The sequence below is a fragment of the Capsella rubella genome, unplaced genomic scaffold, assembly GCF_000375325.1.
Source record: "Capsella rubella cultivar Monte Gargano unplaced genomic scaffold, Caprub1_0 scaffold_5, whole genome shotgun sequence".
Classification (NCBI taxonomy): domain Eukaryota; kingdom Viridiplantae; phylum Streptophyta; class Magnoliopsida; order Brassicales; family Brassicaceae; genus Capsella; species Capsella rubella.
The window spans coordinates 4769482-4785211 of NW_006238919.1; the positions used below are offsets into that span (position 1 = coordinate 4769482).

General features: G+C 42.9%; 1 non-coding gene across 1 annotated transcript; it reads left to right on the forward strand.

The window, feature by feature from the left end:
- Window positions 1–2397: 2397 nt before the first annotated feature.
- LOC111830821 lies at window positions 2398–2505 on the forward strand. The gene has a single exon (XR_002834150.1). It is a non-coding gene; the product is annotated as a small nucleolar RNA R71 (small nucleolar RNA).
- The last annotated feature ends 13225 nt before the right edge of the window (window positions 2506–15730 follow it).

The window sequence follows — 15730 nt, forward strand, 5'->3', positions numbered from 1 at the left end:
ATCAGAGATAGGATAGATAACCCCAACATTCAACAGTTTAAGAATTTCTTTTTTCACAACTTACTTAAGGTTAGGATTCAGTCTCCTTTGAGGTTCAATACTAGAGTATGATTCGTTTTCCAGATTAAACCTATGCATGCAGAGACTAGGTGAAATCCCCTTGATATCATCTAAGGAATAACTTATGACCCTTCTATATTTTCTAAGCTCAGTGACTAGCAACTCTAATTCCTCATTACTCAAGCTAGCATTCACAATAACAGGATAAGTAGAGTTGGATCTAAGGAATACATACCTCAGTCCCGAGGGTAGCGGTTTGAGCTCAAACTTGGGAGCTTTTAACTCTGACCAGTCATCATCAGCCGCATTGACAGGGTCAACAGCAGGGTGAGTGATCGGGCTGCCACTGACTTCATCCTCTACTGAGCATACCTCCTTGACAGACTTATCCAATTCCTCAAAACGTTGTGAATCATCAGTTGCCTTATAGGTATCCAATAACGTTTCGTAGACCTTTTGTCTCAGCATGAGGAAATCCATCTGATCCATTCTTTGTCAATGCTGTCTTGAGATGATCCTCCTCAGCAAGTTCTTCTAAAAGTTCATCAGCTAGCTGATCCATCTCCTCTATCCAGAACACCTTGCCATTGATTGTTGGTTTCTTCATAAACTCCTTGATGTCAAATGTCATCTTGAAGTCTTCTCCCAAGCATAAGTCTATCTTCCCGTTCTTAACATCAATGATAGCTCCAGCAGTGGCTAGGAATGGTCTTCCAAGAATTAGAGGATCTTTAGGCTCTTCATCCATTTCCAAGACAACAAAATCTGTGGGAACTTCAACAACACCAATTCTTATTGGCAGGTCTTCCAAGAGTCCATGTGGGAGCCTCACTGATCTGTCAGCTAGAATGAGAGATATGTTGCATGCCTTGTATCTTGTGAATCCTAAACGCTTAGCCACAGACAATGGCATAAGACTCACAGAAGCTCCAAGATCACATAGGCATCTGCTGAAAAGATAGGGGGCCTAGTGAGCAGGGTAGAGTGAAGGATCCAGGATCCTTAAGCTTCAAGGGAATGATATTCTTCTGGATAATGGCACTGCATTCATGACTCAATATCACCATGCCCTGGACTTCTTTTGTTCTCTCCATAACCAAATCTTTGAGAAACTTCTGATAAGGAGGGACAAGTGCGAATGCATCCAGCAATGGCATTCTCAACTCAATCTCTCTCACTTGCTTTTCAAATAAAGCCTTATACTTCTCAGCTTGCTGATTTTTGAATCGTGCTAGAAATGGTAGAGGTGGTTTGTATGGTGGGGGAACGTATCTCGCAGGCTTATCCTTGGATGCTGCAAGTGTTTCAGCATGTTTCTCAGCAGGTTGAGGAGCTTCTTTAGGTACGACTTCTGATTCTTCCAAAGGAACAACCGGATCTTCATTCTGACATACATCCTCCCCTTCCAAGTCTTCACTGTCCTCAATGACTACAACAGGTCCTTGTCTGGGAGGCAAGTTTTTACCGCTCCTCAGCGTGATGGCATGAGCAAACTCCTTAGGATTCTGAACAGCTTTTCCTGGGAGTTGGCCAGGCTTTGGGGCAGAAGTAGAAGCAGTTTTGCCCTCCATATACTTGATCTTGGAATTTAGAGTCTCAATCTTCATGTTCAGATCATTGTATGAGCAGTCCAATCTCTGAGTCAGCTCAGCAAACTTCTTAACATTGTCCATGGAGCCACTTGCTTGTCCCTATAGGAGTTGCTGAAGCATGTTTTTCATGTCATGGTCTGGTGCTGTTGGAGGCGGAGCATGTTGAGGTTGGAATCCTGGTGGTGGTCCTGCTGGAGGTTGGTAACCTTGCTGAAATTGTTGTTTGGGCACATAACCTTGGTTGTAGGGCACAAATGGTTTGTTCTGCCCCTGCTGCTGCTGTTGTGGAGGTGGATAAACCTGATCCTGGGGATTTGCAACATTGGTGCTCCTATAAGATATATTGGGGTTCTGCTTATAAGGATTGTATCCCTTATTGTATCCACCTTGGTTCTGGACATAACTTATCTCCTCAGATTGTTCTCCCTCCCCATTCAGAATCTGGAAAGGGTCGTCTTCAGAGACGTAATGGATGCTCCTCTGCTGCCTCATCAATAGCTTGTCCAACTTGTCATTCACAGCCTTCATCTCCTTCTTGTATTTCTCATCAAGATCTGTGCTTACCCTGATGGTTCTATCATAATCTTCATTGTAGTTGCCATCAGATTGGGATAGGTTTTCAACAAGCTCCCAACCTTCGTCAACGTCCTTGTTCAGAAAGTTGCCATTGCTGGCAGTGTCAAGCAACATCCGGATCTTTGGGAGAACACCCCGGTAAAGAGTACTGAGGAGAGACTCCTTGGTGAAGCCATGGTGGGGGCACTGAGACTGATAACTTTTGAAGCGTTCCCAGGCTTCACAAAGCGTTTCTCCATTCTTCTGAGTGAACCCAGAGATTTCATTGCCCAGACGTGCAGTTCTAGAGTTGGAGAAAAACTTGGCAACAAACGACTGCTTGCATTGATGCCAAGAAGTGATAGATCCTGGAGGAAGAGTTTTCTCCCATTGATGAGCTTTGTCACCCAAAGAGAATGGAAAGAGACGTAGCTTAAAACCGTCCTCACTGACCCCATTGATCTTGGTGAGACTGCAGAGACGATCAAACTCATCAAGGTGATCCAGGGGGTCTTCCATAGGCAGACCATGAAATTTATTCTGCTGGACCATGGAGATCAGACCACTCTTGATCTCAAAGTTGTTGTTCACCACTGCTTGAGGCACTATACCCTGACGATGGGTATGGCTGCTTGGAGCATCACCAGCTCCAATCCGTGTAGGTGCCCGTGGTGGGGGTGGTGGTTGAATGTTTTCCATCTCCACTTGGGGTGGTGTAACTCTGTTGCGTTGCTGTCGTGATGCAGGTACCAAGCGATCAATACGGTCGGAGTGCTGGAACAAGTTCTCTATGCCTTGCGATCGTGTGTGCATACAACTCAAATCAGCTTATCTCTCTTATCGGTTGAGTGTGTCAGTCGAGTAGGAGCAGTTGAGCAAGAGTTGTACCTGAATCAATAGACAAACAGAAGGAACATAGTGAGTAACTGTAGTGAATGTTGAGTAAAAACTTGATCTTAGCAGGCCTGAAATCTCAAATGTAACACACAAACACCCAAATGGCAGCGGCGCCAAATTGATACTAGGATTTTTAATCAATTACCCTAGAGTACTATCATGTCATTGCAGTACAATAGGTATCAATCCAATCAGGTGTGATGCTAGCAATCAAGATATATCAGAAATGATTAAGTCAAGCAAGCATAAATGATTTTTGGTTTTCAGTAATCCTAAGCGAACATGTTAAACATGCGATAAATGTAAAGCTGTAAAACATAGACTACCATGCATAAACTAAAACGTAACGATTATTGATACTGGCGAGAAAACGAAGCAGACCAAGTAAATAACAAGAGAATTAAACAGAAAGCACAAATGGATAGAAGATCCCGAGTATGAGGTTATTGATGTAGGTGGAGTATGCTAATCTACTTCGAGTGTTATTGATGTAGGTGAACTTCTAATACTAGTCAATCCAATCTCTTGGCAGAAACTATCAAGTTCACAACACTTCCTAATCTCAATTCTCATTGATGAAACATGCAGTAAACAGGCATAAAGAAACAGCTCATTAATGTCAATAAACATCTTAGACAACCAATCTCTTGGGCTAAGCATGTAAATCTCTAGCACTAGTTGGTTCAGACATTTCATCATATACCTTTCGGGTATGAAATGTCTATGACCCAGTTCCAATTGATCAGAGAAGAACTAGCTAATAAAACTCTAGTCCAGAAGGGAAACAAAACGAATCTAACTTAAACACTCTAGCAAACTAACATCCTCCACCTAATCTATCCCATCCTCAAGAACCCTAACACTACTCAGACGTAGAAATCATGTTAAACATCATGAAACAAGAATCGTTCAAAACATGCATAATAATAAAGATGACAGGAAGAGTAACAACAATGATTCAAGAACTAACTGCAAAATATCAATGACTCAAAAGAAATCACGATTACAATTCTCAGGATCGTTTGGTGGCTAACAACAAAAACCTAATAAAATAAACTCGATCCCTTGGGCAATCCAAATGAGACCTATTTATAAAAATGTTTGGGAAAACCTTAAAACATAAAACGACAACGTAAAAGCGGTTTAAAAGTTGTAGTGGTCATGTCGGTCGAGTGAGCGTGTCGAGTAACACTTAATTTCTTCTCTGCATCATTTCATACTCGACCGTGTTCCTCGAGTGATCGTGTCGAGTGACCTGTGAAACCATCAGCTACTTCTTTGCTTTGCTCGATCATGTCACTCGAGTGAGTGCATCGAGTTACAGGTGGTTCTGCTTCGCTTCCCTTCTGCTCGATCTGCCACTCGATCGTATTTGTCTGCTTCTCACTCGATCGTCGATGTAACTACAACGCATCCTTGCTTCTCACTCGATCGTCCCACTCGATCGTGTACATGTCAAGTAACGCTTGTTCCTCTGCTTCGCTCTGCATGTCTCCTAAGTACCTGAAACACTCCAAATATACACAATGTATGCAAGATATGCATGATATGCACAAAACCTACCTAAGTATGTAAAACATGCAGAAAGGGATCAATATGATGCGAATCAACAAGTGAATGATGCTGAAAAGATGATGAATGCATGCTCAAAAAGCGATGAAATACAGACTTATCAACTTCCAAAGTCTATAAAAGATTTGTCATCCCTTCACTCTACATCATCATGTAGCTATTCGGTCCGTCGCGACCAGGCCCTGAGTCTCGTATATCAAGTTACCTAACAAACCATAAACGACGAGGATAGCACGATCCGACTAGTGCTAGATATCTAACTAAAGCATAACCAACAACCAAATAATATAACAATCCGACAGCATAATGGTTATGCCCATAAATGCTAGCATAACAGTTATTTATCGCAAAGTTATACTATCACACTTTCATCAATCAAGAACATTCAGCCGATCACAATTACCACAAATAATGCCAACATAATGTTAGCAGTATTCTAAGTATAAATCCCTAACCTCATGCTAAATATAAATAAATAAGTAAATAAATAAGGAACTAATTATCTTAAATAAACACTTAAAAATAATTTTAGTCGTGTGCCTCATCACACGCTTCAGAACTTACCTTGGCTTGGCTAGTAAAGACTCTAGACTCTCGACGATCCTACTCGGATACTACCACGGACTAGCTCGGTCACTCTCGGACTCTCATTCTCTTGGAAAGGTTTTAATTCGTTTTTGGGTGTGAAGAGAAAATGAAATGGGAGGGGGTATTTATAGTGTGGCTAGGGCGGTGGGGGAAGCACGAGGTGGCGGATAAGCATTACGGCATCGCGACACATGTCCGGAAAGTAATCCGGCGGGCGGCGACACATCGCGGCTATGATCGGTTGAGCTTATCCGGCAGTTCGACCTTATCTACTACCGTTCTTATCCATTTCTGTTAGTCTAGCTGCTACCCTACCAACTTACCAGCTTTGAAGGCGGAAGACCTTGTACGTTTGCGATCTCGTCCAGAATCGATGCATTATCGACCGGAAACTTTCACCGTCGTACCAAATCAAATTTCCTTCGTCAGTCTTCGATTTTTCTTCGATTAAAAGCTTTGGATTCATCTAAGAATACTTTGGCTCAACTCCAAAAATTAATTCTCCTTTGCCTTGATCCAATTTTCCTTCGATAACCATTCTTCGACCATTCCATCTGAGTATTAGGCCCTGGTGAGGGACATTACATTCTCCTCCCCTTAAAAAATTCGACCTCGAATTTTCTGGAACTGCAACCTATACTTTACTTTGCTTTATCTCCACTACAAGTCTTTGTCTTACTTATTCTCTGATTTTTTTCGTCGTTGTTGTCTCGAGTATTTGATAAATTCCTTTCTTATCAAATAGACTAGGATCTTCCACTTCTACCTCCTTACGTGGTACTAGAAATTTTTTCTAAGAACCATCTACTTTGTGGTATACTCTTTGAATTCTCTTCGTAGGTTTGTAAACCTATTATTAATACCATTCTTTCTCAACTCTTTACTCTTCTCTATCTTGATACCACTCTTAATACTTTCCTCTTGTAAAGCACTACTTAGGTAGTCTTCATACTTCTTTCTCGTCTTTTTGTCGATTCTATTTCGACTGCGGATAGATCTTTGTTATCACTTCTCCATCATACGATTATGATGTAGGTACTATACTTTATCCATAAGTAGCATAGTAATCTATTATTTTCTTGCAACCTCTTTGGACTCTTCAACAGTTCTGCTTCTTTTCTTGACTCTTAGTCCAACATCTTGATTTCCTTGTTTACCTTTTCTTTATTAGTATACTTCTTTAAGATACTTATGTTAGAGTAGTCTCAGGATGAGTGGCTTTCCTAGAAGTGGTTACCGAAACAGTGTATGTGAGGTCAAAACATAAGCAAAGATCATGTGGTGTTTTGTAGTGTCGGTACACAAGTCTTTAAGGTCTCCCGGACGTAGCAAACCGGTCGTCAGATATGGATGAACTCATACGTCTAGTTAGAGGTTACGAGACCCATTAAAATAGGTGAGCGCATTGTCACGGGCTTATTTCAGAAGACCGTGCGGCACTCAATAATAGCCATTAATTATCGAGTCAGCCTTCATGCCTCAGACCATCTTCGACTGGTTTCGCCCTGCCTTGGGCTCATCTGGTGATCGGCTCCAGATCACGACCAGTTTGTGCAGTGATGGCCTAATCACTTCTTCTAAGCCTGATCCTCGATCAGCTACGGACTCCCGAACCTATCGAGTGGTTCCCGCCTGACTCCTTCGAAGGGACTCGACAACTCGAGTCCTGCACGACCTCCTCACTGAAGCACGATACCTGCCCCAGTCGGAATGGCCCCACGGAAGCAACGCGACAGTCACAAACCGGTCCAGGAAAACGGGGCGTGACATCATCCCCCACCCATCAATGCGCACGCCCTCGTGCACGGGGAGAATCCTCTTGATCGTACGTTGTATATTGTGGGATACCTCATATCCCCACTCGATTCGATGACTCGGCACCACGCCTTGGTCTTTACGGACAACTCGCCCTCGACCATCGTTACGCAACCGAACGAGGCTCCCCGCCAACCAGTCTCGTATCGGGCGCTGGGCGCAGACAGCACACAACGTTGCCTGGCTCTGATACCACTTGTCACGGGCTTATTTCAGAAGACCGTGCGGCACTCGATAATAGCCATTAATTATCGAGTCAGCCTTCATGCCTCAGACCATGTTCGACTGGTTTCGCCCTGCCTTGGGCTCATCAGGTGATCGGCTCCAGATCACGACCAGTTTGTGCAGGGATGGCCTAATCGCTTCTTCTAAGCTTGATCCTCGATCCGCGACGGACAACCGAACCTATCGAGTTGTTCCCGCCTGACTCCTTCGAAGGGACTCGACAACTCGAGTCCTGCACGCCCTCCTCACTGAAGCACGATACCAGCCCCTGTCGGAATGGCCCCGCGGAAGCAACGCAACACTCACGAATCGTTCAGGAAAACGGGGCGTGACATCCTCCCCCACCCATCAATGTGCACGCCCTCGTGCACGGGAATAATCCTCTTGATCGTACGTTGTGTATTGTGGGATACCTCATATCCCCACTCGATTCGATGACTCGGCACCACGCCTTGGTCTTTACGGACACCTCGCCCTCGACCATCGTTACGCCACCGAACGAGGCTCCCCGCCAACCCGTCTCGTATCGGACGCTGGGCGCAGACACCACACAACGTTGCCTGGCTCTGATACCACTTGTCACGGGGGTATTTCAGAAGACTGTGCGGCACTCGATAATAGCCATTAATTATCGAGTCAGCCTTCATGGCTCAGACCATCTTCGACTGGTTTCGCCCTGCCTTGGGCTCATCAGGTGATCGGCTCCAGATCACGACCAGTTTGTGCAGGGATAGCCTAATCCCTTCTTCTAAGCTTGATCCCTCGATCAGCGAGGGACATCGGAACCTATCGAGTGGTTCCCGCCTGAATCCTTCGAAGGGATTCGACAACTCGAGTCCTGCACGCCCTCCTCACTGAAGCACGATACCTGCCCCAGTCGGAATGGCCCCGCGGAAGCAACGCGACAGTCACGAACCACTCCAGGAAAACGGGGCGTAACATCCTCCCCCACCCATCAATGTGCACGCCCTCGTACACGGGGAGAATTATAACACCCCGTCCTCGCTACTAGAACCCCGACCACAGAACACACAGAAATTCTACCTCGCCGGAGACTAAAATTCCGATAAACTTCCGACGACGATTCAACTTCCACAAACTTCCCAAAACAGACCGATTCCAGCTACCAACATAACTAGAACAACCTACGCAGCGGATTAAAATCAACAACAGACATAATTAAAGTTAACTCAATTGTACCTTAGCCATTTATCGAACCAACTCGTCCGACCAATGCACACGAATCCACGAGTCTTCTCGATACTCCAATGCTCCAGCTTCCGAAACAGCTTCCATAACCGCTCGGCCATCGATGAGTCATCCAACATCTCTCTCGGTACATAATCACTCAGCCAACCATCCCCACATGACTAAGTACAAAGAAAGATGTCCGGAATCAACATCACACCGAACATACTTACAGAACACTTAATCAGATCAACACCACTCCGATCAGAACCTTTGACCTTTCGATCAACAGACACACAAACATAACCCTTCTCGATCATCAGAACTTCCGGACATGATCATCTTCGATCATTGAACCACAAACTCTCGACCACCGATCGAGTCTCTCGACAGAACTACTCATTCGACCCAAAATCTCGATCAACTCACTCGATCTCGATAACTGCCGATCATATTGACAAATATTAGTAACCGCTAAACAGATCTCGGTAACATAGCTCTTCTATCGACAGAACTGACTGATCTCGACAGATTTCCTTTCAGAACTCGAACTCTCTTCGTATCCTCGATACTTAACGCTATTTCTCGACGATAAACCATCTGATATCGACTATAACTGCTCGTTCTCTCGATAAAACCCAGATCCGATCTTCATACTTAACTTCCATCGACCCTAGTCGACCCTAGAACCGCATTCTCGATAAACTACTCGTTTATCGATAAAAATCTCCGATGAATCTTCATCCTCGACGATGATCACCTTTCTCTCAATGTCTCTCGACACAACTTCGCCATCAAGACCATCGACAACAGATCCTCCTCCACATTTAACCTAGAATAACCGATAATCTCTTAATTATCGATGTCTCTCAACCTTCCTCGAAGAATTCTCGCCATTTCTCCCTTTTTACGAGCTCTCTCTCGCTAACAATGCATAAGTGACAAAGAATATCGAGTAACTTCCTTTTTAATCGATTCTTCCTTCAGAAACCGTCAAGTAACTGCCACTTAACACAGATCCGCGTGTTTTCTCAAGAAAGTAACCGTTCCCGCCAATTCTCTCGAACAATTCACACGCATCATCTCGGACATCGATAATTGCTCAACCAAGCTTGGCGGATTCTCGACCAGACCTGTCGGCTACCGACCACCCTTGTCCGAAAATCACGCTCGGACCGAGTAACCGTCAGTTTTCTCCGAAAAAAACGGAACACTAGATAAACTCTTCAGCTTACATAGATTTTCTCGGTACACTTGATTTCCATCGATGAATATCGATCTTTATCGATAAACCTTCGATCCATAGCTTTTCCTTCGATAATCCTTCGAACATTGATCTCAATCCTCGATCACAAGCTCGACTAGAATACCCGGACACGGATGCTACAAGAGTCCTCTTGATCGTACGTTGGGTATTGTGGGATACCTCATATGCCCACTCGATTTGATGACTCGGCACCACGCCTTGGTCTTTATGGACAACTCGCCCTCGACCATCGTTACGCCACCGAACGAGGCTCCCCGCCAACCCGTCTCATATCGGGCGCTGGGCGCAGACAGCACACAACGTTGCCTGGCTCTGATACCACTTGTCACGGGCTTATTTCAGAAGACCGTGCGGCACTCGATAATAGCCATTAATTATCAAGTCAGCCTTCATGCCTCAGACCATCTTCGACTGGTTTCGCCCTGCCTTGTGCTCATCTGGTGATCGGCTCCAGATCACGACCAGTTTGTGCAGGGATGGCCTAATCCCTTCTTCTAAGCCTGATCCTCGATCCGCGACGGACACCCAAACCTATCGAGTGGTTCCCGCCTGACTCCTTCGAAGGGACTCGAAACCTCGAGTCCTGCACGCCCTCCTCACTGAAGCACGATACTTGCCCCTGTCGGAATGGCCCCGCGGAAGCAACGCAACACTCACGAACCGTTCAGGAAAACGGGGCGTGACATCCTCCCCCACCCATCAATGTGCACGCCCTCGTGCACGGGGAGAATCCTCTTGATCGTACGTTGTGTATTGTGGGATACCTCATATCCCCACTCGATTCGATGACTCGGCACCACGCCTTGGTCGTTACGGACACCTCGCCCTCGACCATCGTTACGCCACCGAACGAGGCTCCCCACGAACCCGTCTCGTATCGGGCGCTGGGCGCAGACAGCACACAACGTTGCCTGGCTCTGATACCACTTGTCACGGGATGATTTCAGAAGACTGTGCGGCACTCGATAATAGCCACTAATTATCGAGTCAGCCTTCATGCCTCAGACCATCTTCGACTGGTTTCGCCCTGCCTAGGGCTCATCAGGTGATCGGCTCCAGATCACGACCAGTTTGTGCAGGGATGGCCTAATCCTTTCTTCTAAGCTTGATCCCTCGGTCAGCGACGGACACCCGAACCTATCGAGTTGTTCCCGCCTGACTCCTTCGAAGGGACTCGACAACTCGACTCCTGCACGCCCTCCTCACTGAAGCACGATACCTACCCCAATCGGAATGGCCCCGCGGAAGCAACACGACAGTCACGAACCGTTTCAGGAAAACGGGGCGTGACACCATGGACTGATAGTGAATATGGGGCCCACTGGAAGAGGTAACGGCCGGAGAGTTACACTAACCCTCATTTATTTATATATAGCTATATATTATTATTATTATTTTATACTTAGTTCTCCATCTTCATACTCTAATAAACTTTGCTTTTGTTTTGTGTTCATTGTTTAAGTTATGTTATGAACCAAGGAATGTCTCTTTTATGCGACTTATAATTTGCTTTTACTATATGAATCTTGGTACCAATTTGTATCATCTACAAGTTGCATTTGAGAAACAAAAATGAATTCGCCAAACTGAATAAACAAAACGAATGTATACCATATTTGTTTGGGAGATTTACTTAGATAGAGTAAATTTAAGGTGAAATGACCAGAACCTACCAAATCTTTTTTCTATAACTTGAATTCAAATTTTGTATTATTTTGAATAATTCGTTTTTAAACATAATACTCTATGAATTTATTATACATGTACGTGTGAATATGTGTACGTAATTATTGTTGGTCTTTCCCAAAAAAACATTTTTTGTGATGTCGAGAAAGTATATCATAAGTCAGATGTAATGTAACATAACTCAGCCGTAATGTGGCATAACTCAGCCGTGACGTATTATTCTATATTCAGACACAAAACTCTAAATTATTTTGGATATTTTGTTTAGAAAATTTGAATTCAAATTTTGAATAATTTTTTTTAAAACATCATACTCTAGGAATTTATTATGCGTGTGCCTATGAATATGTGTACGTAATTATTGTTGGTATTTCCCAAAAAAGACATTTTGTAATCTCGAGAAAATGTATCATAACTCAGCCGTAATGTAGCATAACTCACCAGCAATGCGGCATAACTTAGACAAAAAGTTGAAATCGACGTTTCGTATTTCCCTGTTGTTTTTATGTCGGAAAACGAAAAGTCTCTACCCGAGTTTAAACGATAGGCGACAGCAATGACGAGGAGAGAGAGAGACTCGTCGATATGAGTCAATACAGACGGAAGAGATGAGAGAAAGAAGGGGCGAGAATTAGGGTTCTGTGTCGAAACTCACCGAGAGAGAACTTTTTTTTTGTGATGTGAACAATTACAAAAAAAAAACAACAACTCAGCCGTAATTTACAATAAGTCATAGCATAACTCAGCCGTAATGTACCATAACTCAGCCGCAATGTAGCATAACTCAGACAAAAAGTTGAAAACGAGTTTTCGTATTTCCTGTTGTTTTTTTTGTCGGAAAACGAAAAGTTTCCACCCGTGTTGAGAAAAAAGACAATAGGAATGATGACAAGATAGAGAGAGAGAGAGAGAGAGAGAGAGAGAGAGAGAGAGAGAGAGAGAGAGAGAGAGAGAGAGAGAGAGAGAGAGAGAGAGAGTCGTTCAGAGTCGAAGCGGCCAGAAGAGATGAAAGATAGAGAAGCAGCGAGAATTAGGGTTACTCGTCGGAATCGCCAAGTGGAGATATTTTTTTCTGTACGTGAACAATTACAAAAAAACCACAATTCAGCCGTAACTTACAATAAGTCATAATATAACTCAGCCGTAATGTACTATAACTCAGCCGCAATGTGTCATAGCTCAGCCGTAAACGACGTTTTGTATTTCCCTGTTATTTTTTTGTCGGAAAACGAAAAAGTATCGACCCAAGTTGAGAAGAAATGCGACAGCAATGACGACGAGAAAGAGAGAGACACGCCGAGAATAGGATAAGCGGCCGAAAGTGACGAGAAAGAGAAGAGGCGAGAGTTAGAGTTCTTTGTCGGCTTCGAGAGAGAAAGAACAGTTTTTTCTTATTCTTTTTAGTCTTCTGCCTTTTCCTTGGCTTATTCTGATCTGACATAGAAACCTTTTTTTGTTTGCAACAAATGAAACAAAACTCGAGAACGGTATATGAGATTTTGATATAGTGGCAAAATAACAAAACAGTAATGAGATTACGAGATAGTGCCATAAGTTTACCGTTCCACTCTCTTCATCTTCACTATTTTCATCTTCAGAGCAACTCTCACCATGCTCATTTTTACTAGTTTGAATACTTGTCTGAACAGAACCACAGGTGAGGACCATGAACTCTTTTCTTTTCTTAGGACTGCATTAGGGAGAACATTCTTTAATATAATGACTTAAAAGTATCTCAGCGCCAAGAATGAAAAACGAAAAGTCTCTACCCAATTTGAGAAGAAATGCGACATGAATGACGTTGAGAGAGAGACTCGTCGAGAATCGAAGCGGCCAGAAGAGATGAGAGAGAGAGAACCAGCGAGAATTAGGGTTCTTCATGTGCGTGAACAATTACAAAAAAAAAACCACAACTCAGCCGTAACTTACAATAGGTCATAATATAACTCAGCCATAATGTACCATAACTCAGCCCCAATGTGCCACAACTCAGCCGTAATGTATCATAACTCAGCCGTAAAGGACGTTTCAAATTTCCCTGTTATTTATGTCTTGTTTCCACCCAAGTTAAGAAGAAATGCGACAGCAATAATGACGAGAAAGAGACAGACACACCGATAATAGGATAAGCGGCCGGAAGGGACGAGAAAGAGAAGCGGCGAGAGTTAGAGTTTTTCGTCGGCTTCTAGAGAGAAAAAAACAGTTTTTTTTTTTGTTTGTGAACAGTGAAAAAACTGTCCAGTTTCTCCCTCTTTTAGCATTAAAGACAGAATAATGATGTGGCAATTTTGGGTATGACGTGGCATTTCAGATCTGACATGGCAATATTTAAGAGAAATATGACCAACGGTGTTTATTGTAATTACACCCATATCACTAAACATCTAATTTATTTTCAAAAGATTTGTCTATTCTAGCAATAAACCAAAAATTGTGCTACATCTTAGTAATTCTTTCTATTTTTTTTTGCAAAATATTGTAGACGCTATACAATCGGAATTGGGTCGTGAAATAGTCGCTACATTGTCGCAAAGTAATCGCCAGTTTTACGACTATTATATAACTACTATATATACAACTACTTCTTTGTTCACCTGTAATCGTAAAATGATCGTAAATGAGTTATTAATGTTACGACTACTTTAAGACTACATCTACAACTACGTATATTAGTCGTAATGTAGTCGCTAACAGGCGACTAATTTTACGAGTATTTGTTTTAGCGACTATGAATTTACGACTACAAAGTTTGTAACACCCCCAAACCAATCTATGGATATTAGACGGCCGAAATATGTCACATGACGTGTACTTTCACATCAAAGTCTCAGTTTCATAATATGAACTAGTTGCGTGATTACCCTCTAATAAAAACTCCGTAAACAATTACGCCCATGAATCCATGCAAGCTTCAGAAAAATTTGTAATTGACCTTATTGTTCATGAACCGAATATCTAATGATAATTGCGATTGACCTTCTTGACATCCATCATAAATTGGAGTATTGGCAGCAACTAACATATCATATAACCGTTTCACTTGTACATCCATTCTCGTGAAAAATATTCCACATTTCTTTATCTACTATTTTTTCGCTCCTCTCCTAATTTTCCCTTCTCTCTCTTCTTTTCTTCCTTTTCGCTCTTCTTTTCTTTCTCACTTTGAGTTTGGATATAAAAAAGCGAAGAAGCGTTTGTTTATATAAGGGATATTTTGCGACACTATTGTGACCATTTTCAAAGGAGTCGCAAAATTTAGTTTCCATCGATTATTTACAACGTTTTCAAACCACAATTTCTGACTTAATTGCGACTAAAACTAATGGCGTTGCAATAGTTTGTGATAAGTCTGTATTTCATCGCTTTTTGAGCATGAATTCATCATCTTTTCAGCATCATTCACTTGTTGATTCGCATCATATTGATCCCTTTCTGCATGTTTTACATACTTAGGTAGGTTTTATGCATATCATGCATATCTTGCATACATTGTGCATATTTGGAGTGTTTCAGGTACTTAGGAGACATGCAGAGCGAAGCAGAGGAACAAGCGTTACTCGACATGCACATGATCACACGCACTCGACATGCACATGATCACACGCACTCGAGTGAGCAGCAGACGTATACGATCGAGTAGCTGATCGAGCAGAAGGGAAGCGAAGCAGAACCACCTGTCACTCGATGCACTCACTCGAGTGACATGATCGAGCAAAGCAAAGAAGTAGCTGATGGTTTCACAGGTCACTCGACACAATCACTCGAGGAACACGGTCGAGTATGAAATGATGCAGAGAAGAAATTAAGTGTTACTCGATATGCTCACTCGACCAACATGACCATTACAACTTTTATACCGCTTTTACGTTGTCGTTTTATGTTTTAAGGTTTTCCCAAACATTGTTATAAATAGGTCTCATTTGGATTGCCCAAAGGATCGAGTTTTATTTTATTAGGTTTTTGTTGTTAGCCACCAAACGATCATGAGAATTGTAATCCTGATTTCTTTTGAGTCATTGATATTTTGCAGTTAGTTCTTGAATCATTGTTGTTACTCTTCCTTTCATCTTTATTATTATGCATGTTTTGAACGATTCTTGTTTCATGATGTTTAACATGATTTCTGCGTCTGAGTAGTGTTAGGGTTCTTGAGGATGGGATAGATTAGGTGGAGGATGTTAGTTTGCTAGAGTGTTTAAGTTAGATTCGTTTTGTTTCCCTTCTGGACTAGAGTTTTATTAGCTAGTTCTTCTCTGATCAATTGGAACTGGGTCATAGACATTTC